The following is a 22,579-nucleotide window of genomic DNA, read 5'->3' on the forward strand; positions in this document are numbered from 1 at the left end:
AAAAAATAATAACAATTCAATCTTTAGGGTCATAGTTGTCCCCCCCAAAATTAAAAGTGTATTGTTTTAGACATTAAAACAGTCTTTAGTTTTTTAATTGGCCTGTGATCCAATAGATGTTATCATGGCTTTATAGGAGAATAAAACTGGGGATAATACCAAAACATGAACAGCTCTGAACTCAGAACCACTGGTGATTGGTTAGTGTATGGTGTCAAAGCACATTAGGGCTCTTTCCCTAGCCCTGACTTTTAAAGCCAAAAGCTCACCCTTCTTCCTGTGGACTTATGTTTCTCTACTTGCAAATTCTACTTTCTCCCTAAAAAGCACGAAGTACCACATATAGATATGTTTTCTGCTAATGACATTCCTAGGTTGAACGGTCAAGAGGATCACTCTGGAATTGGTAGAGAAAGTGTTTATAGACCTTTTTTCTTCTAAAGAACTATAGGATCCAAAAATAGGGGGCAAAAACACAGGTCACAGATCTCCGTATTCCCATGTAAGCAAAGCATGAAAACCTTTATGAAAACAGGACGTGCTGTCCAAAACAGATCTAGAGCTTTCGGAGCACTGTGCTAAACGCTGTAAATACCAAGAGGTATGAAGAAATAGTTCCGCCTCCACCCACTTACTTTACAAGTAAGTAACAAAGACCAAACAAACTAACACAAAGCAATATAAAACCCCTGGAGTACTCATGCGATGAAAAAGATTCCAAGCTGTAGCTAACGATTTTTAGCGAGTTTTACATTTTCTTTCATTGGTTCGCACATTTGAACCAGCAGGGAGCAAAGGCTCTGTCCCCTGATGTCATCAAATATAAGACAGCCGCCACCAAGTGTCAAGATATCAGGCTTGGATCACTGCCGTGAGAGCCAAATACATGGTAATATCTAAAAATCATTCTTAACTGTTGCAATTCCATTCAATTTACACCTTTTAACTGGGTCATTATAAGAACTTACCAACAAGAACAAAACCTGTAAGATTAAAGCTTCTGAGCTCACTTGACTCAGACCCAATTTTCATAAACTAGGTTCTCTGGACCAGCTGGTTAGTGGGCACAAAAAACACGCCAAGATCATCTTTGTAAAACTAAACTACAGGGCCTCGGCTTCCCAATATTCTGCTTCAGTGGGTCTAAGGTGGGGCGTAGGACCTGCATGTTTATTGGGCCCCATGGCAGGCCCAGGACTGAGAGACACTGGCTCCACACAGCCCCCCACACCGGCCATTAAATACTCCCCCAGCTTGCACACACGTGAATCTCTCATCACGTGGCTCATGTTAAAACTGGTGCCCCTGAAGCGAGCTAAATGGAAGGTACAGATAAGAGTACAAGCGGATTTCAAAAAGTGATAGACAGGGAGCTGGTACAGTTGGGACAGCTTTACGGCCATGAAGTGGCAGGCACCAATTAGTACTGTTGAATTCCCTTAAAACAATCTCAGGTGTCAGGATGAATTACCAGTTACATCATCTATTCAAATGCTTAGTCTATCTCTAAGGTACAATATTTCAATTTCACAAACATATGCCTAGACCCTAAGTATCAAAGATTGTTCATTACATCCAACCATGACATGACAGTACTTCCTTGTCAAAATGAGTCAGTGACAGGTTACTTACTGACACAACAAAGTGACACCTTAAGGGGGAAGAAAAAAAAAGCAAGGATCAGTCTCTTAATCATACTCTATGGGTAATGATAATAGGTTGAAGTGTTGCTCACACTTGGGTTAAAGTCCAGATTTTCCCACCACACACTTAGGAATATGTATTTTGAACTGATGACATTTCTGACCCACACACCTGTTTATTTTAATGTGAATATGAATTATAAATATGGTAGAAATATAAAGTACATTACTACTAACCATGACACTAAACACACCTACAGATTCCATCTGAGGGTCGTCTCCCGGGCAACTACCCCACACACACATAGATGAGAAAATATTCTTCAAGGGCTCCAGATTTAACATCTCAGAAGGGTCCAAAAATAACACGGAAGCTTTCCTAGCACTGAGGATAAGAGTAGAGCTGGCCCTGGCCCTTTGATTCCATAAAGAAAAGCTTTTAAGTTTACTGGCTCTTCATGTGGTCAATTTTTTAATCTTAGATGAAGAAAAGTGAGAAAGGAGATGTTAGGTACAGCTGAGAATTAGGGAACGCTCCCAGCTTCTTTTAAATCTGTCCACTTATTCAAAACCATAATCCTGCCCACCTCAAAAAGATAAATACCTGTCCATTAACTATTATCCAAGGCTTCTCCACTTTCATTCACCCCAGAAGCCAGACCTCCCTTCTCCATAATTCCTTTTTCAGGAAAGGAGAGTCCTCAAAAAGATCAGCTTTCAGGAGGAGGCATCATTCAAGCATCAACAGAAGTGAAAAGATTCATTTCTAAGAGAACATAAGGTTTTCAAAAGGCTGCAACATAATTACTAGAAGACAACCACCTCTCTAGAAAAACCAATTATCAAATTGTTACTTGAAACTCTCACTTAGATTATTCATCACAGGGGCTGTGCACCTAACAAGTCATCTTTTATTCTAAAAAGAACCCTAGTGTTCTTTTTTCCATTAATAAATGTGTTGAGGTAAAATTAAAGGGAAATCATAATGGCTAACTAGTAACACAGCTTTAATACCTATTTTAAGATGCTCTCTTCAGCTGTTCCAGTTCTTTTCACTATACTACCAGATCAAAACCTCTTCTCCAATGGGCCCAGGAAAAAAAGCCATTTATATCTTTGAAAAGCTTTACACAGAGGTTTAGTTCTAGACCTCTTTCATTATCTGAAGAAGGCTGAAAAGTATTTAAACTATTAGCTATCGGAAGATTTTAAATGGTCCCTGAGCTTTTAGGATAACCTTAAGGCTTATCCAAATTACTGGATTATTTCTGACAGCGCCTCGGCCTCCTGGACGTCTTGTCCAAGACACAAAGCTAGACTTAATGTTTCTGAGACTAATACAGTACTACGCACCATTTCATACACATTTGAGACGGATTTTATTTGTTTACATTCTAGCATCACCATAATGAATGTAAACTTGGTTAAGTCTTTTTAGAGAACAAATTGGTGAAACAAATCCTATGTTCACATTTTTAACCTAATGAGTCCATTTCTAGAATGTATACTTAGGAAATAAGAAATACAACCAAAGATTTATATACAAATATGTATCACTACAGCATTATTTTAAATAGCTAGAATTGTAATCAACCTAAAATTTCCCAGACGATAAAATGGATTAAATAAATTACAGTCCTGCCTTAGGGCCAGTGACAGAGGACAATGCTTACAGCAAAACAATGCTACCTTTAAAAATGCTGCATTTAAAATGGCACACACAGTATAATTCCAACTTCATTAACACATAGATTTATGGAAAAAATAAGACAGAAACCATTGTTAATTTTATGTATCTGCATTATGGGGTTTGGAACAACTTTGTTCTTTCTCACATATTTCTGTATTCCCCAGTTGTCTAGAATGAGTAAATTTATTTTTATAATGAGAAAAGCTTTTCACATTACTATGGATAATACTTTTCACACCAAGCAGAAAATATAGATTAGTTCCTTTTCAAAAAATAAAAGTACATATTAGTGAAAAAACTAAAAATGAAAATCTAAAAGATCTGATAAATGCTACAAACAGACTTTTTAATGGGCTGGGTTTTTTAATGCGCATTTTCAGATGTCAGAATATTAGGCACATTATTCATGTGTTTTCTAATTCACATACATAAATTAACCAATCTCAAAAGCTCCCTGGTTTTGTGAATTATTGATGGTGTCACCTGCTAGAAACTTAATTCCAAGAAAAATATATGAATCACTCCATCACAAGCACAAATCCTTCTGACACAAATTCAATTTCTGTGGCAACAATAATATATTGACTTAGCTTTAGTTTTCTACTTTATGACACTTATTAATGGCAGAGATAAAAGAAATCTAACATTTTACTTTATTGTAAATGTAAACGATCTCAGCTTATCTTGAGAAAATTAAAGTAAATACCACTCACTTGATGACCCGTTCATGAATGAGGACATGATAACAAAATATATAAAATATAAGACTTATGACTTTTCAATCAAGACCTGGTCTCATAATCCAATTATTTTTCTACTGCACAATTTAATTAGGCTGCCAACCTGTAGAGGACACTGCATTAAACATAAATAGAGCCCAGTCCCTTCCCTTAGGAGCTTAAAACCAAAAGAGCAGCAAGACAAGTTAATAACCATAATAGTGTACAAGACAGTGGGGTAAGCACCATAGCAGAGGTATTCAACGATGACTAGAAGGAAACGCGGAGCCTCTACCTGCTAATTATATATGCTAAGTACATGCTGATTAACTTGCAAACATTACAGCAATGACCTAAGACCAAAGTCAAATTAAATTTTAACCATTTAGGTTAAATTTTAGGTAAGTTGTAATACAGAATTTGTTCTTCTTACAGAATGGGATTTCTAAAACATTCACTCAACAAATATTTATTCAACATTACTACGTTCTTGACAAGGGAAACAAATAAATAAATAAAGCAAAGATTCCCATCCTAAAGGAACTTACCTTCCACTGGGGAAACAGACAATCAACACACAAGTAAGACAGAGAGGCTGCTGGAAGGGGATGAGTGCTCTGCTAAAAGTGAAAAGCAGTGCAGCGTAAGGCGAGCCCAGAAGGAGAGGCAGGAGGGTTTGCAAGTTGCAACTTTACACGTGGAGAACTGGGGTTGGCACTGGCCTGAGTGAGAAAGTTTGAGCAATCTTGAAAATGGACGAAGTTGGCAGCTGGGCAAAAAGTGCTTCAGATAGAAAGAACAGCCGCAACAAAGGCCAAGCGGAAACGGGCGCCTGGGCTTGTGTTCAAGGAGCCAGGAAGCCAACGCAGCTACAGCAATCCAGAACCCAGAGGAAAGGCGGGCAGCGGCAGCAGGTCCGTCCAGGCCATGTTGAGGATATGGGCTTTTATTCTCTGAATGGAACAGGCACAAGTGTTTAAGTATAAAAACACACTATGAATAGTCAAACAGTAAATTATATTTGAATCTGCACATTAGCCAAGATACACCACAGGGAAAGAAAGCAATAGGCCTGGTCTCAAATAATCCCTTCCCTTCAGGACCCTTTAAGTGGCTGGTTTGGTTAAGCTGCCAGGAGTCTTCACTAAAAAGTATTAGAAATACTCCCAAAACACTGTAAAGATCACAAAGGCAATTTTTGGACAAACTCAGTTAATTCTATTGCATTAACAAAACTTTTTTTTTTAAACATAGACTTAGTCCAGTGGGGTGGAAGTCAAGTATGTTTTGAAAAAAGAGGACGAGAAGAAATTTTAATTACAACACAATCCCTCAGCCCCCTCGGAGGTCTGGGGGTCAGCCCTAAGGAGTCCTCCTACCAGGGTCTACACACAAGTGTGAGAGGGACACACAGCCTCAGGGACCCCTCAGGCAGCATCACCTTTTTGCCCTTTCCTTCCACTACTTTTGTGAGCGGTCCCCAGATTCTCTACCTACCACGGTTTCCATTTCAGTGCCACAGCCCCGCCCCTCTCAACACCTGTGCTCAGGCTGCTTCTGTTACCCCCACACCCACCTACTCGCCTTCCAAAAGCTGCCTGATTCAGGAAGGCTCTCTTAATTCTCCACGACCTCAGGTGTGCCTCTCCCGTGATTCTTACGTACTGGCTTGCACTTACTGGGCAGAGGCAAACCGCCTAGGTTCTAGGATCAAACTCACCTGGATGGATATCCAGCTCTGGATACTGATCAGCTGTGTGACCTGTAGCATATTAACCTTCTAAGCATCAGTTTCCTCCTGTCTGTACCAGGAGAATGGGAAGCATCCGCCCCCACTGACTTCTTAGGAGCCTTAATTGAGGCCAGGTAAAGTATACAACATACTTCACCTGGTGGCAAGGAGGCCCTGATAAATGGTCGTCCCCTTCCTTCCCTCTAACATCTACACAGCCACCACCGTGGTTCAGATCAAACTCCTCTCCTCAAGGCCACCCCTAACAGTCTCCTCCCCGCTGAGCACTGTAATCACTCTCTAACCCACTTACATCCATCAGGAACTGATGTAAATGCGCACAGGTGCGCACAGGTCCGCCCCGCTCCGCCCCGGGCTTGGGTTCCCGGAGGGCAGGGATTTTTGTCACGGTCACTTTGCCAGCAGCTCTGTTTTGCTGGGTGTCAGGGATACTGGATCACCCTCTCTCACCCGCTGGAGCCTCTTATGTATTGTTCTTTTTCTTCGGGGCTCAGATCTTGGGGCTGAGAACTCGAAGCAGTGGCACCTTCCCAGTGCCATCCCAGAGCCACCACGTCGTCGCCCGGGCCTCATGGGCCTGACAGCTGAGGTAAGCAGTCCGAACAGGTACTGCACAGGTAAATTTCTAACACCCTCACTACCATCAGGAAATAAAAACCCCACCTCTGTCCGTCCAGAGCTGTTTTGTTCGCAATTCCCTTGGTCACACTGATCGCTGTTTGTCTTACAGTTTGTGTTTGTCTTTATTTTTTCATTTAAATGTGGCAGGGACCTTGATTCTCTCATCTTTGAACACCTAGACCTACCACAGTTCAGGAACATTTTAGGCCAGTGGTTTTCAACCAGACTGTGCAAGAGAATCATCTGAAGAGTTGTTTCTTTTTTCTAATGCAGAAGCCGGATTATCATCTCAAACCAAATGAATCAGAACACCCAGAGGGGGGTGCCTACCATAAGTAGTTTTAAAGTTCCCTCAGGTAAAGCTAATGTGCAACCAGGGTTAGAAACCACTAAATTGGGTAAAGTATAGGCATGCGTCATTTTATTGTTCTTTGCTTTACTGCGCTTCACAGATGTGTTTTCTACAAATTGAAGACAAGACCCTCCGCCAGCGAAAGAGTATGACACACCTTACTGCAAAACCGGCTTTATTTCGGTGGTCTAGAACCAAGCCTGTGACATCTCTGCACGCCTGTATTATGAACTCAGTCTTCTGGTTCCAAGTCTATCATCAAGGAATCACCGAAGACCCACACGGGTAGACATGGTAAACCCCTGTTGATTTACACGCATAGTGCATACAATCACTTCTCTATAGCATAGGTGTGGGCCCCAAAATCTTCAATGTCCTTTGTGAGCCAGCCCTGGCCACAGCTGTTGTGAGCAGAGCTCAACACTTAAACCCAAGCCCAACCAATCAAATCCTCACTTTCCCAGAAACCTGGATTTGGGATTCAGAGATGAGAATCAGAATCAGCTCTAGCATAGACCAAGGGCATAGATGGGCACATGGAACTGTGAGGCTCCGGACTTGGTTGTATGAAGATCGAAGCAATAGAAGCTGCGCTATGCAAAGATACAACAGTGGGCAAGGGCCCGGTGAAAAGCAAAATGGGGCTGTATAGCCCCAGAAAAGAGAATGAGGAAAGCGGCCAGCTTTCAGTTCTTGGCTCCAGTCTCTTGGGAGAACGAGATACATTTACTGTGCTTGATCCCGAAGATAACCCTGTCTATCTTTACAATTGCCCTTTCCAAGCTTAAACTAGCTATTGAATGGGGTCTGTTCCTTTAGGCCAAATAGGCCCTTACTGAGACAGGACCCAAGATGCAAAACAGGTCCCTAGGTACCCATAGGATCTAGCCCACCTCACCACTATTCCCACCAACACTGACTGAGCACTTACCGTAACTACTAATACATCAAACAATCCTATAAATTAGCCATTACCCCCAGCTTAAAGATCAGGGAATTGAGTGCCACAGAAGCAATTTGCCAGAGTGGTGAGTGGCCAGGCTGGGAATGAAACCTGAGTTACTGCGACTCCCAAACCCAGGCTCATTCCCCTCCCCTCCCCTCCCCTCCCCTCCATGCAACAGCTGCTATAATCCAACCTAGCGGGAAGACTCACAGTGGAAATGAAGCCGGTTCTGCGTTGTTTACCAGGTGAGGGGCGGGCAAAGAAATTTGGAAATTAACTAAATCACTACTAAGCTTTCTTGCATTATCTGAGTACTACTTTTTATCACTATCCTCTAAATGGGTTTGTCACTGAAAATACATGAAAAGGATGACTACATGTTTACAACGTTAGCATCTGCAAAAGAGAGGAAAGGGGCACAATTCCAGCTCTTCTGTGCAGTCCCAGTACTGCGCATAAAATGCCATCACATTTTACACTTCTTTTAGGAATATTAGCCAAGCAGAATTTAGTTATTGAGCATGTCAGCTAACTCAGACATCACATTAAGGCTGGCATATGAAGACCTATAAAACACAGCAGCACCTGTCCTGAAGGAGTTTACCGTCCAAAAGGTTCTGGTGGTAATAAGTAGCCCGGGTCACTTATTTTTCCCCTTTTTGGTGACTCGATATACAATATAACAAAAGTAACTGCTAGTGCTACACAAACTGAAATATACACAGGTTTCTTACCTTAATGCTTTCCTTAGCACTCATCATTCAAAGGCATTTGGGGGATTTGGAGAGAGAAATCCTTGAATAGGATTAGATACAGAACAAGCCAACTCAGTACCAAACTTCCACTGTGTCATATGACTACATGGTGAAATTCTAACACATCACCTTCTATGTCACACGTCAGCTTTCAAACACAGCAGTTTCTGCAGCTTGCACTGCCCTTGGCAATCTTCCAGCAACGCCGAAGGAGACTTCAGCCACGACTCTCTAGCAATAACCCAAGTATATTTTTAAAGGACTTCTAAAAGCACATAGTTTCGCGTTGATTCCCGCACCACTCAAGCACGCTAATAAAGCAAGTCAACAAGGGTTATGGGGAAGTCAGCAGCTGACAGTCACAGGCATGGGAGGGCACCCAACAGTCCTAACAACCTAGTGCGAACTACGGAGGACTGCAGATCTTACAAGGATAGGAGGACAATTCTCCTGCGCCTGTTTCTTTTTTTTTTTTAATTGATATATAAGGTGCACAATGTGTTGATTTCATTCATTTATACATTGCAATATCATTACCTCTGGAGTTCAGCTAACACTTCCCACAATTATCATTTCTTGTTTGTGGTGAGAACGTTTGGGGACCAGTCTCTTAGCAATTTTGAAGTATATAATACGGCATGGCTGACTATAACCACTATGCTGTACAGCGGATCCCCAGAATGTACTCATCTTCCAGATGCAAGTTTGACCCTTTAAAAACATCTCCCCAATCTCCCCACCCCGCCAGCCCCAAGGAACCACGATTCTGCTTTGTTTACACAAGTTTGCCTGTTTGAGCTTCCATATATGAGTAATATCCTACGATCTGTCTTCCTCTGTCTGCCTTATCTCAATAAGGATGACATCCTCAACATCCATATATGTTGTCACAAATGGCAGATTTCCTTCTTTCTTATGACTAAATAGTATTCCCGTGTGTGCGTGCATATACATCTTTATCCATTCATCTGTTGATGGATATTCAGGTTTTTCCCATATCTCGGCTATTGTGAATAATGCTGCAATAAACATGGGAGTGAAGGTAATTTTATGATATCCAGTGTTCATTTCCTTTGGATATATACCCTAAAGTGGGATCGTGGGGTCATGGTAGTTTTAAAAGAACCTCCTTACTGTTCTTCATAGTGACTGTACCAATTTACAATCCTACCAACAGTGCACAGGGGTTCCCTTTACTCCACATCCTTGCCAGCACTTATCTCGTCTTCTTGATGACAGTCATTCTAACAGTGTGATCCCATGCCTGTTTCTGTCATCGCTGATGTTGTTTTGCTCACAAACCTATCACTGAGAGTAGCTTCAGAGGCTATGAAAGAGCATCATCTTTGCTGGAATAATATGTGCATGTTATCCAGCAGGAGTAAATTGTCACATCACTGGAAGGCAGTCTGATCCATAGGTGAAGACTCTGAAGGCCCTTCAAATATACAGGTAGGCCAATGTCACATATGGCTACTCAGATTAATTCAAATTAAATTGAATTAAAAATTCAGCTTTTTGGTAGTTATTAGCCACAGGTGGCTAGTGACTATTGACTTAAACACAGCAGGACAGAATATTTCCATCATCCCAGAAAGGTCCATGGAATGGCACTGATCCAAGCAGTAGTAAGAGCTACATAAATGAACGTGCCTATGCTGAAAGGGGTACGGAGTGGGGAGAGAAGCAAACCAGAGAGCGTACTCGGGAACACGACTGGAAAGAGTGAGAAGAGGAATGGGCAAAGATCAGAAGAGAAGAACATATTGTGGCAAAAATTTCAGAAATGACAGGTCAGCGCTAGTACTGAAGAAGTCAAGTAAGATGAAGTTTGAATATCTGCCAGAGGGTTGGCAATTACTGACCTGCCAAAGCAATTTCAGTGGAATGACAAAAGCAAAGGCGAAGATGAGGAACGCTTGGGAAGTGGCTGAATTTCCCCTTTGTCAGTGAGCCTACCCCTTCCCAGTGCCATCGTGAGAGCAGCAACAAGCTAAGAGCTCTGCAGTACTCAGCTGTTAACCCCAATTACAACACACTTAATCCGCCTATCTAACCTATATACAGGTACTAATGCTTCTACTTCACAGGCGCAGAGAGAAAATGCAAAAGTAATTTTCCAAGGTCGCACAGCCATCAAATACAGAGCCAGGATTTAAACACTGGTTAACTCCAGAATCCGAGTCCTTAAATATTATACAACTTGGACTCCCCGGGAATGCTTTACAGTTGCTGGTTCACACCTCTCTTTCTCCATACCAGACTGAATATGAGCCTCTCAAAGTCAAGGATCAAACTGTATCGACCTTTCCTATGCTTGGTATAAAGAGCATTCAAATGTTTACTGAGGAAGTGAAAATAACTATTGAGTTGGCCAAAAGTCCATTTAGTTTTTACGGTAAAATAAAAGACACACTTTTCAATTTCACCAATAACTTCAGTGATCTGGATATTTTGAGTGTGTTGGCTATCTCCTGTGTGGTAGAATGTTGATTTTTCTGAATTAATGTCTCGAATTGATTGCTATCAACTTCAACTGGGCTACCCGACCGTGGAGCATGATCATCCAGTGAGCACTCTCCAGGGCGAAACTCCGCAAGCCACTTTTGCCACGTTCGACTGTCATCACAGCACCTGGTCCATACACCGCACAAATGCTTTTCTGGGTTTCAGTTGAGTTTTTACCTTTCTTGAAGTAACAAAGCATAATATGCCAGAAATGTTGCACATTTTCTTCCATTGTCAGTATTAAAATGGCTGCACATAAATTCACCAATTTTGATAAAAAAATTTTAATGCACGTTGATATGACAGCTGTCACAATACAGTATAACAAAATTGTTTCAAATACAGTTAAAGACAGTAAGTGCTACCACTTAAGATAGTAGTAAGATAGTAGTAGGAAGATAGCAGTAAGTGCTATCTTCCAGGAAAAAACCAAACAAACTTTCTGGCCAATCCACTACTTCAGAGTCTGGCCATACGGGAAGGAAGCAGAGCATGGTAATCCGGGGAGGGAAGAGTCAGGGAAAGCAGGAGAGGGAGGTTATTTGCTTCTGCTACTGCTTTTTCTGTTACATGGGAAGACATTAGAGCATTTTCACAGGAAGGAGCCTGTAAAGAATGAAGCATTCCTAATGGGATGGGGCTGGGACAAGAACAGCGGTCAAGGGATTAACCTCAATCCGGAAAACAGACATTTCTTCTGTGGATATTGGAGGAGAAAAGATGAAGGGCTGCAGATGTAGAAGAGTACGACTGCGGTATCAGGAACTGGAGCAAGTTCAAGCAACGTGGCCTTTATTTTCTCTCTGAAGAAGGTGTCAAAGTCAGCGCTAAGGGTCGGGGGAACCATCTCTGATATCTTGTAAGTGAATGCGGTGGTATGTTCCTGTGTGAGAACAAAGTGAGTGTGTTATATGCGAGATGCGAGATCGAAGGTTCTCCTTCTAGGAACTGACGGACTCAGACTCTTAAGAGATTTATAGATGATTTATTGGCCAAACAAGCTTTACCTGCGCAGGGGCGGACTCTCCCAAAGTGACCGGAGTCACAGTGCTCCGTAGAGCTGCAAATGAGAGCCGCCCCTAACGCTTACAGACTAGGGTTTTTATGCAAGAGCAAGCAAGCAACTTATCCAGAAGCTGATCTCTGCGGTTAGCGATTGGCCCAAATTTAGCAACGCGGCACACTCAGGGCAGTTAAAAAAAAAACTTGGTTTCCCTCTATTTTCACTGACCTCCTCTCCTGTCAGTCCTTGTTTTCTTAAGTCCTAGCAATGCACTTATAGGGAAGTCCCTCAGCCCATCCTCTTTGTGGGTTTCCTGGAGGGTGCTGGCCTAAACACACATCCTGTGCCTGTCATTTCACTGCGTCCGCTTGGATCCTACAAGTGCTTCACACCTACACAGAAAATATCATTAAAGGGTACAATACAAAATAACAGAAGTCATCATGGCCTCTGTCCGGGTAGGCAGAGCCTGAATTGGTGGTCTGGGATGTAAGGGAAGCTTACTGAATTTCCCCCTGTACTCTTAACAGTTTGGGGCTTTTTAAGAGGTGCATACATTACTTTTTCAATTTAAAAAACTATTTACAACAAAAAGATATCAGGCCCATAGAGAAAGTAAAGAAAGTGATAATGGTTTGGCCTAAATGCTGAAAGAAATGGAAAAGGAGGGAACCGAAGAACTAGTTCAAAGCCAGGGCTCTGGAGCCAGAATGACTGCATTTATATCCATCATTCCCTATTCCCGGCTGGGGCACCTGGGGAAAGTTCCCAAATCTCCCTCACTGTCTCTGCCCCATCCTGTGCACCACAAGGGTGCTGAGAGTACCTGCTTTAAAAGATTGTGTTAGGAGGAAGTGGCTAAAACAGTGCCTAGCCCACTAGGAGAGCTGGATAAATGTGGCTATTGTAATGATGATTAATATCCAGCAGTTCTGAGGACCAAGCTAGTCAGCAGGCCCTTGGATATGCAAAGGCTAAGGGCATCAGTTCCCATAGCTGGGTGGGGTTTCCACCAGGATGCCCCAGCCTGGTTCAGCCTATCAGGTGGCTCCAGGCTTGGAGAACTGAGACAATTATTTATATTCTACTTTATGGCAGCTTGAAGAGGTGAGGAATAGGAAGGCCTCCTCAGTAAAGGAGTTCTTGGGTTACTTTTGGGTTTAGTGCGGAACAAATGTTGTCAGCAGGAGGCTAACCGAGAAAGGAAGAGGCAAGGTGAAGGGAGTGGAGGTCTGTGATGGGGACCAAACCCTTGTTGTGGTCCCTACTCAAATTAAAGTCCAGTCCCTGCACACAATCAATGCAGGTGTCCAGCAGGAAGGGAGGGATGAGGAGGGAGGGAGGTGAGAAGCAGGAGAAGAAAAGGTCAAAATGCTGTCAGTAACTGAGATCCTGCCACATCTCCTTCAAGATGACCAACTCTGGAGAACTCAACACTACAGAGACGGGATCTCGCCTACTGTGGTGCCCACAAAACAATAAAAAATAATAATAATAACGCTAATAATAGCTGTCACACTGCTAGGCACTGTGCCCAAGCTATTGTAACATGTGTTACCTCAACTAATCCTCACAATCTCTAAGTGTTGATGCTGTAATTCTCTTTTCCGTTTTACTGATAGAAAAGCTGAGGCACAGAAGTTAATTAATTTGCCCAAGGACGTAGAGCCACATAGAGCCCAAGGCCGGTGTTAGGAGTGGGGATCTAAAGTCACACTGCCAGGCCCCTGGAGGAGCTTGAGCTGGAAGCTCAGTTCTCCAATGACCCAGATACATTTCCCTCACTCGCCACTTCTGAAATCTTTTATAAAAAGAAACGGACAGTTAAGGTACATCAATAACATTTAAATTTAAAAATTAATCAAGAATAATGAACCAGGCAGTGTAAGGTTACGAGATTAATTTTACATAGATTTTCAATTAGCCACGCACTCACATTCCTACTATAAGCTCAAGCCTGTACAAGCACCATGGAGAAAGTGACTTCCAAAAGCTCACAACCACATGCATAAAGCAACTGAAAACAGGTTCGGTATAACATATTAACAAGAACAAAGAGGAGAGAGGCTAAGTTAGAGAATAGTTTTAATTGTAGGATGCCATTTTCTATAAAGAAATAAAACTGTCATGTTGAATTTCTGATTGCAGATTATGTGTATTGTATTTTTCATGTTCATTTCTCAGGCAGTCAAAGTTTTCATTAGAAATGAATTGTAATTGCCACTAGAATTGCATTCTACCCAAGGTTTTGGTAAACAAAAAGTTTAATACTATAGTACAGTCCATATGTCACCAATTTGTAAGTCCTAGTTAAAAACTGAATTTTACAGTTTCATTTAACGATGCCCAAATAAACAGCACACCGTGACAAAGTGTAACAATTACAAGATAAACTGCCCACATCCTGAAAAGATACTTCATAATAAATTCACCAAATAAATGCAATGTTATGCATCTTACAACAGACTAACCCATGTATCTTTCTAAGAGTTTCAAGAAATTCTATGCCATAACTTAAAAAGGGTCGCACGCTTTTTTTTTACCTCTAGAATGACCTAGGATTAGCAATAATTTCCTTGAAGAGAGCTGAACAGGTGGTTAGCCATCTTTAATCCACGATGGTCTGACTTGGATCCCAGCTACCTGATGTACCCAAGTCCTTCAGCAAACAGAAGCCCTTAGAACACACCTGATACCGGAAGGGGAGGGGGACTAGGGTTTAATGCATTTAAGATGGGCCATGAGGCTCAAAGACAGAGAGACAGAAAGATACTGAATACTAATTCCACTCACAGATCTATTTTTAGGAAAAAGATCTATAACTGGAACAAAAAAATCGAAATTAAAAAAAAAGCCCTCACCTCAAGGTTATGAAAAGCAAAGATTACAAGGAGATATAGATAGGAAGGGAGAAAAATGAACATTTCAATAGGATTTATGGAGTTTCATTTGTGAAGCTTACTGGTGAGTACATGGTATTCTATACCTCTTTTGTATAATAAAATATTTTTTGAAGATCATAAGAAAAATATCTACCCTTCTAGATATTAGAAACTACTTAGAAGTAAACTATGTTAAAGCGCATTGATACATCCTTAATATTTGCGAATCACTTATAATCCACCACTAGACTACGAACTGAAGGTGCAAATACTCTCGTTCAAATACTCCTCTAACTTCTTCATGAAGAAAGGATTCTGGATTCCTCAAACTGTGACCTGCAGAGCCCGTCCACAGACTCTCCAATTATGTGACTTTTTAAGTTGTGCATTTTTCCAAGATTGTCTTAAGCACCAGAAGTAAAGTAAGCATATTCTGGGACGATCTGAATGGCCGCTCTACAACCACGCTCCGGCAGGCGCTTCTGGTGGCCACGCCTGCACCGGGTGTACCCCACTGTGGCAGCGGAAGAAGCCCAAACAACATCAACAGATGCCATGTAGGTTTTCGCAAGCCTCCTCCACTGTTCCAGAGCTAGGGAAACTAAAGTTAGGGAAACTAAAGTTAGGAGAAAAAGGAATATAAAGGCTTGCAAGTGTTGATTCTGATTCCTTCTGCTCTTTTTCAACCATTTCATACAACTTACTAAAAAAATTACAGATGGCTATTTTCTTTTTATCATAAACAGGTTTATAAGAGTTCATACTGCTTCACCCACTCAAGTGAAAACCTTGTGAAAAAGACAGGTGATGCTCGATGACAGGCCACTACCAACAGCATGGGGCTGAGTGTCTGGGTTAAGGGATCTGTACTTAACATTCCTCAGCCTCCGGGATTCCATTTCCCTCCAAGTCAAGATGACAAAATGGAAAACAGCAAGCCATACACATATCTTTCCAATATTAAATCCAACAGTGACTTCATTTCAGCTGAACATCATCATCAATCATATTAAACTGATGTTACTGTGTGTCTGAATTTTATTGGCTCTACGGTTTTCTGGAGTTTATATGTAAATCTTTTTGGTTTTATAGTTGAAAAAGACTCCTAAGCATAAAAATTATGCATAGTTTTATGTCCATATTTACATATATACATAACATTATTTTAATTATCATTCAAGTTCACACTGAGGTATCATAGAATTTTTTTCTAAGTTTGAGGTCGTTGCCTTTGGAGGTTTCTTTGTGTGAGTCTTACTGGGGCAGGCCCCATAGTCGTATGACCTTCATTAGGATAAGAACCAAGAACAGAAGGACTCTGCCTCCGCCACACCATGAGGAAAAAGCCTGGCCCAATTAAGATTTTTCCAATACGAGAAAGTGATTCAAATACTCAATATAATTTCCCCAATGCCCTAAAATCTAGACAAAAATTACACTACCACTTTTACTAGTAATGAATACAACAATCCTATAAATGGCAAATATTTACATAGAGTTTACAGTGAGCCAGGTACTATTCTAGGCCCATCACATTAACTTTTAATCTTTGCAACTATCCCATTTTACACAGGAGGAAACGGAAGCACAGAGAGAGGTTAAGTAACCTGCCCAAGTTCACACAGCTAATAAGTGACATAGCTAGGATTCAAGCACTAAAAGTGGTTCAAGTTGCTGCTCGTTAACGTTATTCACAATGCCCTATCTACCAAAAAACAAAAACAAAAACAAAATAAGAAAGGATGGCAGTGGGTCCTTTTGCAGAATAAAAATCTATGGCAAGCATTTCCAAACCTGAATATTCCAGCATCAAAACTAACTACGGAAACTCTTAAATTCTCCCCTAAGTTAATAATAATGATTTGATTTGCTATTTGAGAAAATTACTCCCAATTGTAAGGTATTTCAATGCCACCATGCTGCTAGCCAGAGAAAAGTTACCTTTGTAGATCCTGTTCAAAGAAAGCTCATGCTCTGATCTTTAATATCCCATGAAGTAGAAGGTTATGCTTAATCTATATTTTATAGATCTAAAAGTCAAATTAGTTTCTGGGGCAAACAAGCAGAGAGTGATGGTAAGCACATTCTGCAGCATTCCTTGCACTCCTTGTTTGGAGGATACTATGTGCTGAGTTAAAGACAATTACATTAGTGTAATACGTAGCAGTTTTTTCTGGCATTATTCTGCAAGCATAAACAAGTTATACACATGTTAATTTACACTGTATATAAAAAGCCAATTTTAAATCCAATTTATAAGGCAATAAATATATAAAGATCCTAGGACACAGCAATAAAGTTATGCCATAAAGTAGAGTTAATTCGAGACAACAATAATAAAAGCATGACAAATTTTAGCATTCCACCAACGGCACAGAGGTGTTCCATGTAACATCTGTTCAGAGGCAATTGCTACAAGACAGACTAGATGAGATGCAAGGTTTCAGTGTAATAAATGTATGTCAGTTTGCTTGCTTCATAATTAAGAATATGACTCTGAAAAAAGCAATTAAGCCATGCTCTAAATCTGAGACAATCATACCTTTTCCCACCCATTTGAGCCCACAAAGAAAAGATCTAGAGCGATTCAGAAGTAATAAATACTACATATCATCTTTCAGCAGCTAACTGTACTCCCCAAAACCCTTCTGATGTAATTTATTTTGAAAATCATATATTAAAAAAAAAATTTTTAACCTTATATTCTCTCTTAGGAAGGATAGAAAGAACAATTCAGAGTAATTTCCTTAGAAGACTGGCCCAAATAAAATGATTTTACCTTATGGAGGCTTCAATGTTTGATGGGTTAGGTAGAATTTGATAGGATACGAATAAAACTAAGGTGCCTAAAGCCTTCAACCAAGAACACTATCACTACTTCTTGAGTCTTTAACTTTAGGACCATTGAAAAAACATCACAATAGAGAGATAAATTCGGAAAAGGGCATACAGACATCGCTCTATCTTTTCTCAGCTTTCTAGCAGCTATGGAAATGATGTAACAGACCAAGATGAGTGAAGGTTCTAGTTGTTATTCCAGAGGACCAAACTGCGGTGGTCTTATAGTCTCCCAAATCACAAACCTTCCAAAATAAAACACTGCAAGAAAGAGATTTAAATGAATCTGATGGTTCTTCTAAAAAATGCATTTTTAAACTGTTCAACCAAACTTTACGTCATGGTCACCCTCACTATGCCTGTTACGTTTGTTTCCTATGGCTGCTACACCAAACTACGACGAAAATGTAGCCTGTCAGTTCTAGAGACCAGAAGTCCAAAATCAGGTTCACTAAGCTGAAATCAAGTGTCTCCCTCTGGAGTCTCCAAGGGAGAATGGTTCCTTGTCTCTTCCAGCTCCAGATGGCTGCCAGCCTTGTTTTGTCTGTGGCTACATCACCAAGCTTTGCCTTCTTGTCACACCGCCCTCTCCTCTTCTGTGGTCAAATCTCCCTCTGCCTCCCTCTTATAAGGATATGCACGTTTGCATTTTTAGGGCCCATCCTGATAATACAAGATAATCTCATTTTAGAAGCTTTAACTTAATCATACCTACAAATCCCTTTTTGGGGGAACATTGACAACTTCCGGGGATTAAGATGTGAATATATTTTAGGGTTAGAGGTCATTATTCAGCCTGCTACAGGAGCCTCCAACAAACCCAAAGCAATTAGGTGACCCTGCGCTAATCTCATCAAGCCTGCTGATTTCAACTATGCCAGGGGTGTCAAACTCATTTTCACCGGGGGCTACCAGCAGCCTCATGGTTGCTTTCAAAGGGCTGAATGTAATTTCAACTCCTTAACAGTTAAGGAGTAGTTACATTTATACAGTCCTAAAATTATTTCAGCCCTTTGAAGGCAACTGCAAGGCTGATGTGGCCCCCGGTGAAAATGACTTTGACACCCCTGAACTATACCCAAGTTCTCAGTACAATAAGCAGAAGTTCTCCAACTTAATACCTCTTCCTGCTCACAACCAGCCTATGATCAGGAAGTTGCTAATTCTATATTCATTGAAGCCATTATTAACTACTGTTAGAAGTTCCTAAATCAGAAAATGTAGCAGTGGAGAATTGTACCAGTGGAGCACTGTAACCCACCCCATCATTCTTTTGACATGTTTCTGTAAATGCTGACTCTGACTATGTGTAGCTTGTAGATAAACAGCATGTTTGTATAAGAATCGTAGGAGCTAGCTTCAAAAAACAGACTCCAACCTTCAGTCATCCCAGCTCCAGGAGACTTGCTGACCTTCAACCTTAAAACCACAATGTCCAACACCAGACCAGCACTTGATCAGTTTCAAAATCCTTATCACAATGGAATCTGCTGGTCTTCATGCAGAGAACTTTTCAACCCCTCCCTTTGATCTCTTTGTTCTGCTTTCCCTCTTCCTCCTCATAAAAATCTCTGCCTGCACTGAGATGTGAATATGGGCTTGGAGACATTGAGTCCCCCATTTTCTCAGGTGATCAGTACTTAAATAAACCTCTTTCCTTTACACCAGCACCCTCTCTCCAGTATTGGCTTTCAAAGTGGCAGGTGGCCAGACCTGCATTTGGCTACAAAAAGAAGCAGTAGAAATTAAAACTCCCTCCCAACAGCATGGGAGAGCAAAATCAGCCAGCCTAGGTTCAAATCCCATCTCACCAACTGGCAGCTGTGTAACCCAAGGCAATTTAACCTCTGTACCCTGGTTTTCCCACCTAGCAAACAAGGCTAATAACACTATATACTTCATAGGGTTATTTTAAGCATTAAAGGAGTTGATAGTTATAGAACACCTAATGATGTCCAAACACTGTAGACATACAGATATTAATGGACAGGGTGAAAAATCTTCCCACAACCAAATTTGAGGGTACTATAATGACATAACTGAGGGTACTGTAGTAATCTGTTCAGTGGAAACCATAAGATTAGATGCAAGACACACTAAAGTCTATAAGAATTTTTAAAGGATATTCCTAATTAAACAGAGCTACTTTGCCAAGTTGGATCACCAAATTTACAGGCCTCCTTTCAAAAGCCTGGCCCACATTCCAGAGATGGAGACTTCTCCAGTAGCCACGTATCTTGCTCCCACTCTGGACCTGGTGGCCTCCGCTCTGGGTACCGTGTGTTTCTAACAGTAGGAGGAGGAGGTAGGAATGGAGTGCCAGTATCACTGAAAGACAACTCCTGTGTTTTGTTCTAAAAGGGAAACAGGACTCAGGTCTTGGTACTGAGGGTATGACCTAGGCCAGTACCAAGCTTAATGATCCTACTGAATTCTACTACTTCTACAAAATCTTCACCCAGGTACCTGCCTTGTCCTCACAGCCTCCTTGTTTGTGTCCCATCTCCTAGCAACTAGCCCCCAGCATCTCAATACTCACCATTTACCACATTTTCTACAGAAGCCAGGTTGGTTAGTTCACAAATAGCCCAAAAGCAGACGATTGATTGTACAGCCAACATATCATACATTTACAATAGACTAATTTCTACTATTTATACATATTTATGGGGGAGGTTCTATAAACTTTTATATACAATTCAAAAGTAACATGAGGCCCACAATTATACATTCAGTAGAAAACAAAGATTTCTCTGATTTATCGAGGCTTAGAGTAAGCCAGAGTTTCCGTGGGCACCAAAACTCCTACCTTCTTAAACTAAGACAGGAACAAGTGGCCAGTTTACCACTCAGTTCTATTACCCACATGCAGCTTTGTAGAGTATGCAAAATACCAAACACCCAAATTATCCCTACTCCAGTCACATCACAAACCTACACTACTTGTCCTACTCAAAAGTAGTTGCCCCAGGCAACTAGGTGACCTAATGACTAGGTGACCTGAAGAGATTCAGGCTAACGTCACTTCATACCAAATGAAAGCCAAGAACCGACTTGACACCTTGCTTGAAGTACAGCAAACTGAACTACAAACAATCACTTTTTGAGGTATTGCTGAGATCTCATGAGGAAGTGAGGGTCTCTAAGGATCACCCTTCGTCCCCAAAACAAGAGTTACTAGGTTGGAACTGCAAGCAGTGGGAAGTTGGCAGACTGGGGAGAGCTGTTCCGAAGGCAGCCTTGAGATTGGGATACCGAGCCTTGGGCCAGGAACAGAGTTAGAGCTAAGACTAAAATTCCAGGCCCCCTCAGATTTCTAGTTCAATAGGGAGGTAGTCCCAAATCAGTGGCATCCCCAGGGTCCTGGTGGAAAGAGACTCATAATCTCCACAGAGAAGCATCCTCAATTAGGCCTCCTGGAAAACAGGTTAAGATGAAGCAATGAACTTGCAATGATCACCAACCACAAGGGAGAGAGCAAGCCACCACTGAGTTCAAGTCCATGTAGACAGTCCAAAGACTGTGCATACCAGCACTGTCAAATAAAGAATAAGAGCCAAGTAAGAAATTCCTAAAGAAATAAAAGAGTAAGAAACATAACTATCAAGAATGACCAGGCAGAATTGAAGAAGCAAATGGAACTTATAGAAATAAAAAATAATTGCTAAACTCAAATAGAACAAATTAGACAGAAGATTAGACATAGCTGATGGCAAAATTAGTGAAATGGAAAATACATCTAAGGAAGTTACCACGTAAGCAAGAATCTAAATTAGTTTCAGAAATTATGAAAGGTCTAAATTACTTCTAAATTAATTATGATGGTTCAAATAAGACTCCTATTTAAAAAACAGTATTTTGGATGTGTTCATTAGTTTTATAACCTAAAAGTATTACTTTATTGTGCTCATCTTTACAATAACCCTTTCTACATACCTAAGAAATAAAAAGCAGCACACGCTAGAACCCAAATCACCTGATATTAATTTTGGTTTTGTTTTTTTTACATCCTTGTTCCAAATCGGTCACAGAAATTTATACTTTATGGATTCTGGAGTACAGGAGTGAGACAAAATGGAATGAACTTTTTAACCCAGAGAGAAAACTGTAAAGGGAAGAAAAGTCGTTGCTCCAGTGGATTCTTCTCCTATTGGGTAGAGTCATTGCCAATTTAACCCTATCCTATTCACTCCTCAACTCTGTCAATATAATAATCTACAACATATTTGATCCTCCTGCAAAATTTCGCCGTTCCTAGGGATATCTTGATGCCTAATTGAGTATAACTAATCCACATTGTCTCTCATCACATGGTATTGATACATCTTAGAGCTCTGCTCCCAGTTTTACTCAATTATCACTTGTAGCTGTTATACTTAGCAATTCAGTCCTCTTCCACAAGTCTTTAGTCCCTTCATCTGTGTATCCTAACTTAAATTCTTAATGATTTACATGTTCACAGAAGGCACATCTGTACTGCAAAAACTTACCTATGACTAAAAAAAAAAGTTTTTCCATACTCCTAAGTAAAATGGAGGGATCATACTAAATTTTCAATTGTGTTGGTCTCAACCCAAATCTAACTCTCTGTCGTTTACTTACAGACACACACCAAACTTTCATCACTGCCCACTTTTCCACTAGTTGATACCAAGAAGGATTTACAAAACACCTAGCATGACACTCCCCTTGAGTGTTAGTGAATAAAAGAAGTAATCTGAATAGCGAGTTTCAAAAACTTGGACTTCTTTCCAATCATAACATTCTTTAGCAATGACTGCATGGCCCCGCCCAAGTTTTAAAACAAGCTCTTTCGACTTGGAAAACTACATCCACCCTAAGAAGTTTTTCTTGGATTAAAATATTAAG

At 40.9% G+C, this 22,579-nt stretch overlaps 1 protein-coding gene across 1 annotated transcript in view; it reads right to left on the bottom strand.

The window, feature by feature from the left end:
* DIAPH3 (diaphanous related formin 3) overlaps positions 1-22,579 on the bottom strand; it is a 455,761-nt gene that overhangs the window by 432,472 nt on the left and 710 nt on the right. The window lies entirely within an intron of this gene.

The sequence above is a fragment of the Desmodus rotundus genome, chromosome 13, assembly GCF_022682495.2.
Source record: "Desmodus rotundus isolate HL8 chromosome 13, HLdesRot8A.1, whole genome shotgun sequence".
NCBI lineage: Eukaryota > Metazoa > Chordata > Mammalia > Chiroptera > Phyllostomidae > Desmodus > Desmodus rotundus.